Below are 13,402 nucleotides of genomic sequence, written 5' to 3' on the forward strand. Positions count from 1 at the left end.
ACCTGTCTATGCCTCAGTTTTCTCCTCATTCAAAAAATGAAAACAACAAGATATACCATAGAGTTTTATGAGCATTAAATAAATTAATATTTGCAAAGCACTTAAAACAATGCCAAGTTCCTGGCATTGTATCAATGTTTGATAAGTAAATGACATTACAAATATAGTTATCACACATCTTAGCACCCTACAGTTTACAAATTAATTTTGGTATACTCGTCTCATCAAATTATCACAATTCCGAGGAAGGTATTATCACCTTGATGTGTGGATCAAGAAATAAAGTTTCCTAAGTATTTTGTGAAGTTAATGATTTGGGGACAAAGTTGACCAGAAGGAAAAATAATTTCATCTATTTTATTTCTATGCTTAGTTCAAGGGAAAAGGGTCAGTACCTTTTCTCCTCTTTTCATAGCAGAGAGCACAGTGGTTAATCACTTAATTTTTCTTTGGTTACCGATATGGTTTGGCTGTGTCCCCACTCAAATCTCACCTTCATGTGTAGTTCCTGTAATCCCCACATGTCATGGGAGGGACCTAAAGGTTGATTCATGGGGGCGGCACTTTCCCGTGCTGTTCTCATGATAGTGAATAAGTCTCACGAGATCTCATGTTTTATAAAGGGTAGTTCCTGGGCAGATGCTGTCTTGCCTGCGCCATGTAAAATGTGACTTTGCTTCTTCTTTGCCCTCTGCCATGATTGTGAAGCCTCCCCAGCCATGTGGAACTGTGAGTCCGTTAAAAAACCTCTTTTTCTTTATAAATGACCCAGTCTCAGGTATTTCTTCATAGCAGTATGAAAATAGATTAATATAGTTACTATGATAATACGTAGAATACCTTCCATTGAAACATAGTTTGTATATGTGTATCTGTGATATCTGACATATTGCATGTCTCTCTTCCAAGAAAGTTTTCTTATTATTAGGTCCTTTATTACTAAGGACCTTTGGGGAACAATGGTAATTTCATACATATTAGTTTTAATGGTGAATGTTACACTTATGCTCAACTTCTAGGCTGAAGTTCAGTCTGTTAGCCTGTGGAGGGAAGCTCACTGTAGACTCTGGATTGAGTCTTCCTCTTCTCCAACACCTACACCTAGAATTATGTAAGAAATTTGTTTCTGCTCTGTGGTGTTGGTACTTCCTTTTTCCTTGTTTTTCTTTTCTTTTCTTTTTTTTAATTTTTATTTTATTTTTATCGGAGACAGAGTCTAACTCTGTCGCCTAGGCTGGGCTGCAGTGGTGCGATGTTGGCTCCCTGCAACCTCCACCTCCTGAGTTCAAGTGATTCTCCTGCCTTAGCCTCCTGACTAGCTGGGATTACAGGCACGCGCCACCACGCCCAGCTAATTTTTGTATTTTTAGTAGAGACGGGGTTTCACCATGCTGGTTAGGCTCATCTTGAACTCCTACCTCAAGTAATTCACCTGCCTCTGCCTCCCAAAGAGCTGGGATTACAGGCATGAACCACCACGCCCAGCCCTTTTTCTTTTCTTTTCTTTTCTTTTCTTTTCTTTTCTTTTTCCTTCTTCCCTCCCTCCATCATTCCCCTCCTCCTTCCTTCCTTTCTTCCTTCCTTCCTTTTCTTTTCTTTTCTTTCTTTTTTTTTTTCAATAGAGACAGAGTCTTGTTATGTTGCCCGGGCTGGTCACCAACTCCTGGCCTCAAGCGATCCTCTCTCACCTCAGCCTCCCAAAGTGCTGTAATTACAGGCATGAGCCACTGCACGCAGCCAGTATTTCCTATTTTAAATAGGATACTATACATGGACAAAGGTTCTCAGGGTAGCTGGACAAACCGGAGAGGCAGGATTGCCTTCCTCCTCAGGTCTTGGGTGCTCCTAGACACTGCAAAGTGGTGTCAAGCACACAGGTTTGGGAATGAGGAGCTGAACTGTCTGGGATTGAATTTCAGCCATACCATTTTCCAGCTGTGTAACTTCAGCAAGACAATCATTCTCTCTCCATTTCCTCATTTACAACATGGAGATATTGACAGTATCTACCTTACGGGGTTATTGGGAAGATTGCGTGGTTAATGCCAGTGAAGCCCTTAGAACACTAGGCCCACCTGGCTCATACAAACATTCTGTAAATGTTATCTATTAGTGTTATGTCCTATTTTGCTTAACACACTAATCATCCTGTCGTCTAAGTCAATAGCTTTCAAACATTTTTGCCTGTGACTTCCAGTAAGAAATATATTTTGGCCAGGCGCAGTGGCTCATGCCTGTAATCCCAGCACTTTGGGAGGCTGAGGCGGGCGCAGCACGAGGTCAGGAGATCGAGACCATCCTGGCTAACAGGGTGATACCCCGTCTCTACTAAAAATACAAAAAAGTTAGCTGGGCGTGGTGGTGGCACCTGTAGTCCCAGCTACTTGGGAGGCTGAGGCAGGAGAATGGCATGAACCTGGGAGGCGGAGCTTGCAGTGAGCTGAGATCCGGCCACTGCACTCCAGCCTGGGCAACAGAGCGAGACTCTGTCTCAAAAAAAAAAAAAAGAAAAAAAAGAAAGAAATATATTTACATCACAATCTGCTACATACACACATAAAAAAACTAGATCGAAGTTTCACAAAACATGAATCCTCTTACTAACACATTGGGCTGTCTTAATTTCTATTCCCCTTTTTACGATGGTGGTGCCTTATTAAATTGATTTCACAACCCGATAATGGGTCAGTTAGAAACACTGGGCCCTTTGGTAGGCTATTCAATAGGCTGAATAATGACCCCCTAAGAGGTCCACATCCTAATTCCTACAAAAGGGATTTTGCTGATGTGATTAATGTTACAAATCTTAAGGTGTGTTGATTCTCCCAGATTATCTAGGTGGGCCTAGTCCAGTCAACACAAGTCCTTCAAAGTGGAGAACCTTTCCTGGCTGTGATCAGATGGAGAGGTGACCATGAAAGAAGGATCAGAGATGCAGAAGAAAAAGGACAGTCTGCCATTGCTGGCTTTGAACATGGAGAAAGGGGGCCACGAGCCAAGGAATGTGGATAGCTGCTCCAAGATGGAAAAAGCAAGAAGACAGATTCCTTCTGAGAGCCTCTAGAAAGAAACACAGCCCTGCAACACCTTGATTTTAGCCCAGTGAGACCCCTCTCAGACTTCTGACCACCACAATTGTTAGATAATAAATGTATATTGTTTAAGAAACTAGATTTGTGATAATTTGTCCCAGTAGCAATAGAAAACTAATATATTATGTAAGCCAGAAGCCTTGACGTTACTGTCTCCCTAGACTTTTCTTTTTTATTTTATTTATTTTATTTTATTTTTTTGAGACAGAGTCTCGCTCTGTTGCCTAGGCTGGAGTGCAATGGCACAATATCAGCTCACTGCAACCTCCACCTCCCAGGTTCAAGCGATTTTCCCACGTCAGCCTCCAGCAGAGCTGGGATTGTAGGCCTACACCCCCACGCCCAGCTAATTCTCGTATTTTTAGTAGAGACGGGGTTTCACCGTGTTGGTCAGGCTGATCTTGAACTTTTGACCTCAAGTGACCCGCCTCAGCCTCCCAAAGTGCTGGGATTAAAGACATGAGCCACTGCGGTGGCCTAGACCTTTAACTTAATGGTCTTTAATGTCATTAAATTTAATGCCACCTAGTCCTCTTGCTTCTATCTTTGAATATCTCTGAAGAAAATCCATATATTTCCCCAATTTTCATGGTTCTTGCCCTCATTCAGTTCCTATTTATCTCAATCTTGATTTATTCCTACTTCTGGGCCCCTACCTGTCCTACATCCTCTTCCCTCTGGCTTTCAGAGTTAAGTTAATAAACTACCAATATGATTACCTCTTGGCACTTTCTTGGGGGGTGAGGGTGGGGGATAGAGTCTCGCTCTACCGCCCACACTGGACTACAGTGGCGCGATATTGGCTCACTGCAACCTCCACCTCCTGGGCTCAAGCGATTCTCCTGCCTCAGTCTCTGAAGTAGCTAGGATTACAGGCAGGAACCACCATGCCTAGCTAATTTTTGTATTTTTAGTAGAGACAGGGTTTCACCATATTGGCCAGGCTGCCTTGAGCTCCTGACCTCGTGATCCACCCGCCTTGGCCTCCCAAAGTGCTGGGATTACAGGCGTGAGCCACCGCGCCCGGCACTTTGTTTTTTTAAGAGACTGGGGATGGGGGCATCTTGCTATGTCACCCAGCGTGGGAGTTGCTGGTCTCGAACTCCTAACCTCAAACCATTCTCCCAAAGTGCTGGGATTACACGTCTGAGCCACCACGCCCAGCTCTCGTCACTTCTGATGCCTCAACATGCTTCCAGAATAAAATCTGAAGTCTTTAGAGCAATCGTCAAAGCTTCTCAGATGACCCAGTTCAAATCTATGAGGACACATTTCTTTGCTGCCATTTTCCCCATTCTGGCCTCTCAGAATATTATACTTATAAAGTTAGTCTTCCATGTCACTTTATTATAATTGGTTATCTATTTTTTTGGTCTTAAAAAATGTGCTTCCTCAGGACCAAAGAAGCAACAAAGAACACGTCCTGCCTGCCAGTCAGTCAGCTCTGACTGTGTCGCCATCTAAGGCCTCATTTATTATTTATATAGAGTATGGCTCTCCAATCACAATGTGCTTTATTTTTTAATTAGGGCATTAGTGGCCAAGAGAACTCTCTTTTCCATACTCTTGAGCAAAATAAATAAATTCATCAGCAGTGCATTTTTTATTTGCATCTTTTATTTTAATAAACCTCATCAAAAATTTGTATCAACCTATGCATTCGAAAGGTCTTGCTAGACGTAACATCAAAACGTGGATGATAAATGCATGAAGGAGATGGACTTGGTGGCCCACGCCTGTAATCCCAGCACTTTGGGAAGACGAGGCAGCAGTCTGATACCAGCCAAGTCAACATGATGAAACCCCGTCGCTACTAAAAATACAAAAATTGGCTGGTCGTGGTGGCGGTGCACGCCTGTAATCTCAGGTACTCAGGAAACTGAGGCAGGAGAATCACTTGAACCCGGGAGGCAGAGGTTGCAGTGAGCCGAGATTGCGCCACTGCACTCCAGCCTGGGCGACAGATTGAGACTCCTCCCAAATAAATAAACGGAATGGAAGGGAGGGGAGGTGCTGGGAGGGGAGGAGAGGGAAGGGAAAGGAAGGAGAAAGAAAGGAAATGCATGAAGCTGGCCCTCTCCTGCCTCTGTGGGAGTCTGAGGCACATCTTTGCAGTCCCATAAGTGAGAGGAAAGGCAGTTTCTCCAGTGAAAACCAACATCCTCACTCTTGACCCTGCCCCCACTGCTTCTCTGGTATTCTGTCTTTTCCTTCATGTTCCCTGTGGTTTCACCAACCAAGTCAGATCAGGGGTATGATTCAATGTTACTACAACTAGAGGAAATTTCAGATTACAAACTACATGGTGGTGTAAAACAGTGTATTTGTTTGCTAGAACTGCCCTAACAAAAATACCACAGACTAGGTGGCTTAAGTGACAGAATTTATTTCCTCACCGTTCTGGAGTCTGAAAGTCTAACATCACGGTGTCAGAAGGGTTGCGTTCTCTTGACGCCTCTCTCTTGGCTTGCAGATGGCCACCTTCTCCCTGCTTTTGTATATGGCCTTTTCTCTGGGCAAGCATCCCTGGTGTCTATCTGTGTGTCCACATTTCCTCTATTTATGAGTACACCAGTCAGATTGGATTAGGGCCCACACATACGCCACACTTAATATTAATTACCTCTTGGCTGGGCACGGTGGCTCACGCCTGTAATCCCAGCACTTTGGGAGGCCGAGGCAGGCGCATCACCTGAGGTCAGGAGTTCGAGAGCAGCCTGACCAATATGGTGAAACCCCGTCTCTACTAAAAATACAAAAATGAGCTGGGTGAGGTGGTGTGCACCTGTAGTCCCAGCTACTGGGGAGGCTGAGATAGGAGAATTACTTGAACCTGGGAGGCAGAGGTTGCAGTGAGCCGAGATCACGCCACTGCACTCCAGCCTTGGCGACAGAGCGCGATCCCATCTCAAAAAAAAAAAAAAAATTACCTCTTTAAAGGCCGTATCTCCAAATAGAGTCACATTCTTAGGTTCTCGGTGTTGGGAGATCAATACGTGAATTTTGGAGAGACGTAATTCAGCCCATAATGAATAGTGAGGATATCACCTCCTAACTCAGCTTTGCGCATACAGAGTTCTGATAAATTCCTTCTAGGTGCACCTTAAAGCCCTGTTACTATCCTCCTATTTGGGTACTACATTTCCATTTTCCTATGTCGAGGCTGAGCTCTACCCTGTGGCCCTAATTTGGGCTCAAGAGGAATCCCATCTTTTGCTATGGACCCTCACACACCCACCCCTTGTTCTACCTTATAACCCCTAAACTTGCCACAGCCTCACCACCAACTCAGCTTGCCTAGCACTGCCAAAACCATTTTCCCTTTCTTTCTGACAGTTTGGACTTGGATTCTTTTGAAGACTATCGTGAGCCCTTATATTTGCAATGGATTTTTTTTTCTTTTCTTTTCTTTTTTTTGAGATGGAGTCTTGCTCTGTCACCCAGGCTGGAGTGGCAGTGGCGTGATCTCAGCTCACTGCAACCTCTGTCTCCCAGGTTCAAGTGATTCTCCTACCTCAGCCTCTTGAGTAACTGGGATTACAGGCACCTGCAACCACACCCAGCTAATTTTTGTATTTTTAGTAGAGACAAGGTTTTGCCTTCTTGCCCAGGCTGGTCTCAAACTCCTGACCTCAAGTGATCCACCTGCCTCAGCCTTTCAAAATGCTGGGATTACAGGCATGAGCCACTGTGCCCGAACTTGCAACAGAATTTCTGAAAAATCGTGTTCCACTCTTGCTTCCCCTTTCTTCTCTCTATGCCCTGCATTTTTAAAAAAGTAACTTTAATGTTGTTATTATTATTATTATTATTGAGATGGTGTCTCACTGTCACCCAGGCTTGAGTGCAGTGGTATAACCTCAGCTCACTGTAGCCTCTGTCTCCCGGGTTCAAGTGATTCTCCTGCCTCAGCCGCCTAAGTAACTGGGATTACAGGTGTGTACCACCATGCCCAGCTAATTTTTGTATTTTTAGTAGAGATGGGGTTTCTCTACTAAAGAAAGCCATGTTGGCCAGGCTGGCCTTGAACTCCTGACCTCAGGTGATCCGCCCACCTCTGCCTCCCAAAGTGCTGGGATTATAGGTATGAGCCACCATGCCCAGCCAAAAGTAACTTCTAGAATTACTCAACTCCTGCTAGGTACAGTTACCTAAATTCCACTAATGGTCACATAATTTGAGTCCAGATTCTCAGATGCATTATCTGTCCAATTAGAAAGTTGTAAAGAGCATTTTCAACAAAGCCAGCAAGAGCACCTTTCATTAAGCATTTCAAGTATGTAATGTGAATGGGGGGCTCTTCCTCTTCTTCCTCCTGTTTCAATTTGCAAGTTTTTTTGCATGAGGCATTCTTGCTTCGTGGACCAGGTTCAAACTTGACCAATATACCTGGCCACCCAGAAGCTGTGTCCTAGTCTTCGATGTGGTCTGGGAATAGCGGTAGCTCCTAGGAAGGCGTGAGTCAGGGGCAGAGCGATCCGACGTGCTGGCAATGGGGATGCATTTGAAGACCAGTGGCTCATGCCTTGAGCCATCACAGGCCCAAGTTCAGTGTCCTCTCCTGGGAAACTTGGTGGTTTGTGCCTGTATGTGTTTAGAGAGTAGGCAAGGATAGTATTCCTGATCTAGGCAGAGCCTTATTTGAAAGACTTCTGTTTTTGTTTTAGTTTTATTTTAGTTTGGGGGGTGTGTGTGTGTGCGCGCGCGTGTGTTTTAAGTGGACATTAAAAATTCCAAGCCGAAGGCAGAATCACCCTGAAGGATGCTAAGTGCAACTCCAATTCCAGGATCTGCCATCTATAAAAAGCAAATTCCATTTTCAGACACACGAAGCATCATATTAGACAGCAGCAGCGTCTTTGCTTTGATCTTGGTTAGTTGAGATTGATCATTTGCATTCAAAGTTCATATTAATATTCAGGCTAACAGGTAAAGCTAGCATGCTGAGGTTGGAGAGCCAGCCCACTTGTTAACTATTATAATTGAGATAGGCTGTGGTCATTAATATGAATGACAGTGACTCTCCTTGGTCATCTGGTTAGCAATAAAGAGCTCTCTCTGAATGAAGATCAATGGATCCGATTCAAATCCCAGCCCTAACTCATACATTCTCTTAACCTCTCTGACAACATTTTCCTCTTTTCCCAAAGGATAAGAATAGCTTCTATATCCACTAAACTTGTATTTAAATTTTTTTTATCATTTTATAAAAATGATACACATACACTGTTTAAATAGTGAGATAGTACTCTAAAGTTTATTACAAAAAACAGCAATTCCCTGCCTGTGACAGACTGTATTTTCCAAAGGTGGCCACAATATGTCCCAGCTCCACAATGCTTTTCTTCCAATGAGACCATGACATTTCTCCCACAGAATGGAGCAGGGGGCTCTGTGTTTCCTCCCTCTAACCTGGGTGGATCTTTGTGACTGCTTTGACTGATAGAGCATGGCAGAAGTGATGCTGTATTCATCAGGGTTCTCCAAAGAAACACAACCAATAGGAGATAGTTACATCTCTCTACTTATTTATTTTGAGACAGTGTCTCTGTCACACAAGCTGGAGTGCAGTGGCACAACCGTGCTTCCCTGCAGCCTCGACTTCCCGGGCTCAAGCGATCCTCCCATCTCAGCCTCCTTAGGAGCTGGGACTACAGACACACGTCACCATGCCTGGATATTTTTTTTCTTTTTCTTTTTCTTTTTCTTTTTTTTTCTTTTTTTTTTTTTTTTTTTTTGACTTTTTGCAGACAGGGTTTAGCCTGTTGCTCAGGCTGATCTCTGAACCCCTGAACCCAAGGAATCCACCTGCCTCAGCCTCTCAAATTGCTGGGGTTATAGGCATGAGCCACCATGCCAGCCAGGATGAAGGTATTCTACTCTCTTTCTTTCTTTTTTTTTTTTTTTTGAGACGGAGTTTCACTCTTGTCGCCCAGGCTGGAGTGCAATGGCGCAATTTATGCTCGCTGCAACCTCCGCCTCCCAGGTTCAAGCGATTCTCCTGCTTTAGCCTCCTGAGTAGCTGAGATTACAGGCGCCCGCCACCACGCCCAGCTAATTTTTTGTATTTTTAGGAGAGACGAGGTTTCACCATGCTGGCTAGGCTGGTGTCAAACTCCTGACCTCAGGTGATCCACCCGCCTAGGCCTCCCAGAGTGCTGAGATTACAGATGTGAGCCACTGCGCCCAGCCTCTATTCTCATATCATCCCAGCCTCCCACTTCTACTTCCTCAACCCTGCAAACATAATTATATCAAGATATTGGTTAAGCCAATATTTATTATTGACCCTATTATTACTATGTGAGTCTTGTTCACTGTTGAGCTAAGTAATGCATTTGCATTACATTCTTTTTCTTATACTATTTAATTTCCCATTTGCTCAATTTCCCATGTCATTATTGCTATTTCTTTCCACACTCTCCAACTGAACTGTAAACCCCCCGCATAAGATTATCTACGTGGTCAAACACACATGAAATAATCTAGCTATCAGTGTCCGTTTTTCCCTGGACTTCGGGGCCCCTGTTCCTTTCTGGACTGGCTCTCTCTGGGTGTAGCCGCCGTCCGGAGGCCCCTTTCGCCTCCCTCCTGGGTCAGATCCCCTTTGTCCTGACTCTGGTCCTATTCTTTGGTGGGTTATCCCCTCATTCTGATGGAGTGTAGTCTCTGGTGGCTCTGGAAGAAGGTGCCCAGGAAGTGAAAATGTCTTGGCTTTTTTTTTTTTTTTTTTTGAGATGGGGTCTCCCTCTGTCACCCAGGCTGGAGTACAGTGGCTCCATCTCTGCTCACTGCAGCCTCCGCCTCCCGGGTTCAAGCCATTCTCCTGCCTCAGTCTGCTGAGTAGCTGGGACTACAGGTGTGTGTCACCACGCCCAGCTAATTTTTTTTGTTTGTTTTTAGTAGAGACGGGGTTTCAGCATGTTGGTCAGGCTGGTCTCAAACTCCTGACCTCATGATCCGCCCGCCTCGGCCTCCCAAACTGCTGGGATTACAGGCGTGAGCCCCCGCGCCCGGCCAGGAAGTGAAAATGCCTTTATTTTACTCTCTCATTTGATTAATGGTCTGGCGAGGCAGATAATTCTAATTCAAAAAATTATTTTTCCTCAAAATATTGAAAGCATTGCTTTGTTGTCTGCCAGTTTCCAATGCTGTTCTTGAGAATTCCACTGCCATTCTGATTCTAGAATCCATGTGTAAGACTTCCTTTTTTCCTTCTGTGGATTAATGTTTTCTCTTATCTCCGGTGTTCTGAATTTTTTGTTGTTTGTTTTTGAGACAGGGTCTCACTCTGCCGCCCAGACTGGAGTGCAGTGGCACAATCATAGCTCACTGGAGCCTCCACCTCCCAGACTCAAGCAGTCCTCCGCCTGCTGAGTAGATGGGACCACTGGCCTGCACCACCACACTAGACTAATTTTTTGATTTTTTGTATAGATGAGGTCTCACCATCTTGCCCAAGCTGGTCTCGAACTCCTGGGTTCAAGTGATCCTCCCACCTTAGCCTCCAAAGTGCTGGGATTACAGGCGTGAACCACCATACCTGGCCTCTTCGGAAATATTTTGGAGATATGACTTAGTGTAGATCTTTTCATTCATTTTTCTGGATAGGCCCTTTGAATCTGGATGGCTGTTCTCCTGAGTTCTTTTTTTTTTTTTTTGTCTTCGATAATTTTCCCTTCTCTATATTCTACTAATTAAATTCCTGGCTGGGCATGGTGGCTCACACCTGTAATCCCAGCACTTTGGGAGGCAGAGGAGGGTGGATTACCTGAGGTCAGGAGTTTAAGATCAGCCTCGCCAACATGGTGAAACCCCATCTCTACTAAAAATACAAAATTAGCCGGGTATGGTGGTGGGTGCCTGTGACCCCAGCTACTCAGGAGGCTGAGCCAGGAGAATCGCTTGAACCCTGGAGGCAGAGGTTGCAGTGAGCCGAGATCGCTCCATTGCACTCCAGCCTGGGGCAACAAAAGTGAAACTCTATCTCAAAAACTAAATAAATAAATTAATTAATTCCTATTAGTTCGCTATTAGACTATCTGGAAAATCCTTTATTTTTAAGTTATTTTCTTGCTTGTTGTCCATTTATTTCTATATTATGGGAAATTGCCTCGTTTCCCATAAAATTTGCTGTCACTTTATCTTATCTCTCTCTGAGAACAGCAATTTCATCTATTTCTGGAAGTGTTTGTTCATTTCCTGCATTGCCTTTTTCTTCAACATTTCCCCCACCATTCGTTTGTTTATTTTAGTCCCTGTCTTTCATACGGGATCATGGGATGCCAGCAATCCTTGTAGGACTATTCACATTAAACCGTGACTCGCTACAGAGCTGAGAGGAAACATGAGCAAGGCTTGGTAATGTTGAACTTCACTCCAGGGTGATAGGGCCATGCCCATCCAGAGAGCTATGTTCATTTTCTTTCTTTCTTTCTTTCCTTTTTTTTTTTTTTTTTTTTGGTGACGGAATCTCACTCTGTCACCAGGCTGGAGTGCAGTGGCGTGATCTCAGCTCACTGCAACCTCCGCTTCCCTGGTTCAAGCGATTCTCCTGCCTCAGCCTCCCAAGTAGCTGGGATTACAGGCGTTGGCCACCACACCTGACTGATTATTTGTATTTTTAGTAGAGACTGGGTTTCACCATGTTGGTCAGGCTAGTCTCAAACTTCTGACCTTAAATGATCTTCTCCCCTCGGCCTCCCAAAGTGCTGGGATTACAGGCTTGAGCCACTGCGCCTGGCCATTATTTATTTATTTTTTATTATTCTTATTTTTTAAAGACAGTGTCTCACTTTGTCACCTAGGCTCTCACTGCAGCCTCCATCTCTTGGCCTCACTCGATCCTCCCACTTTAGCCTCGCAAAATGCTGGGCTTACAGGCATCAGCCACCACGCGTGGCCCACCTATTTAATATTTTAACGGAACAGTTTTTCCAAGAAAGACTCATTCTTCTACCTGAGAACAGGGGTGGGGCTACCATACACTCTGAAGACAAGCGGGGAGAGGGCCTGGCTGCACCTTCATGTAACCCCTCTTGCTTTCAGTGCAGTACCTCATCCCTGCCTTCCAGAATGTCAGCTGTTCCCAAATCTGGACCCCTGCAGTTCAATTTCTCCAAAAATTAGTTTCTGGACTCCTGCCGGCAGGGCAAGGGCAGGGTAGAGGGGAGGAGTGTTCACGGGGCTATGTGGAGAGGTGGAGGGAACATGATGGGAAATTTTACACAGGTTTGGAACCAACATCCCTGTTTCCAGCCCCACTTGGCAGAACCTGTCTCTCGCAGTCCCGAACCTTTAACGGTTTTTTGTGCACATCAGCGTCCTCCTCTGATCTGGCGCCACTTCCCTCCTATGTGAGTTACTCACTTCGTATGACTTCCGTAGTCTCAAAATGTACTGCTGTCATTCACTGCAATATTCTCTGCTGTTCTCTTTGATGCTATGGGTTTAGACTCATTTTATTTCTTTTCTGTCATTTTAGTAGACCCCAGGAAGCATGGAGACAAACTCTGCTGTGTTTACTCAGCAGTCTCTCCACCTACTTGATAAGATCATTGTCAGTATCAAATTGGACAATATATGCAAGTGCTTTGCAAACTCTAAAATGTCACCTACATGTGATTCACCATCATTTGATCCCTAAGACACCTCGAGAGATTTTTTTTCTGTTGTGACTTTTCTCTTGCTACATTTGACAAAACGAGCACTTCGGTGCTGGCAGCTGTCCATCTAGCAATAACCTTTAAGGTCCCAAACAAGATGAAAATCAGTAAAACGCTCACAATTGTATGTGTTACACAAAAGAAGGTGAAATGCAATACTGAATGGTAGGCTAAATGAAATGTACCATGCTAGAATTTCCAGCAAAAGTTTCTTAAAGGCTAGCTGCTGTAGTGTATTCCTGTTGTCTAAGCTACATGGGAGATTGAGGTGGGAGGATCACTTAGGGTCCAGGAGTTCAAGACCAGCCTGGGCAACATAGCAAGACCCCATTTCTAAAAAAAAAAAAAAAAAAAAAAAAAAAGAAAATTCTTCCTGCTCCAGTCACCCACAAAACCCCCAGGTAGGTGGGCCGCTTGCCCCTGTGCTCCACAGGCCCTGTGCACAGAACTCCTACAGCACTGCCCACTCTGTGGAAATTGCTTATTTCTTGTTGGTTGTACCCTCTGGTTATGGGTTATGTCTTACTCATCTCTTTATCCCCAGCACCCAGTGGAGTGCCTGGAATACAGTAGTTCCTCAATGTTTAATGATTCGAAATACTGCAGAAAACCACATTCAAATAGCATCCGGTGTTTTTGGGAAAA

The sequence above is a fragment of the Chlorocebus sabaeus genome, chromosome 25 (genome assembly GCF_047675955.1).
Source record: "Chlorocebus sabaeus isolate Y175 chromosome 25, mChlSab1.0.hap1, whole genome shotgun sequence".
NCBI lineage: Eukaryota > Metazoa > Chordata > Mammalia > Primates > Cercopithecidae > Chlorocebus > Chlorocebus sabaeus.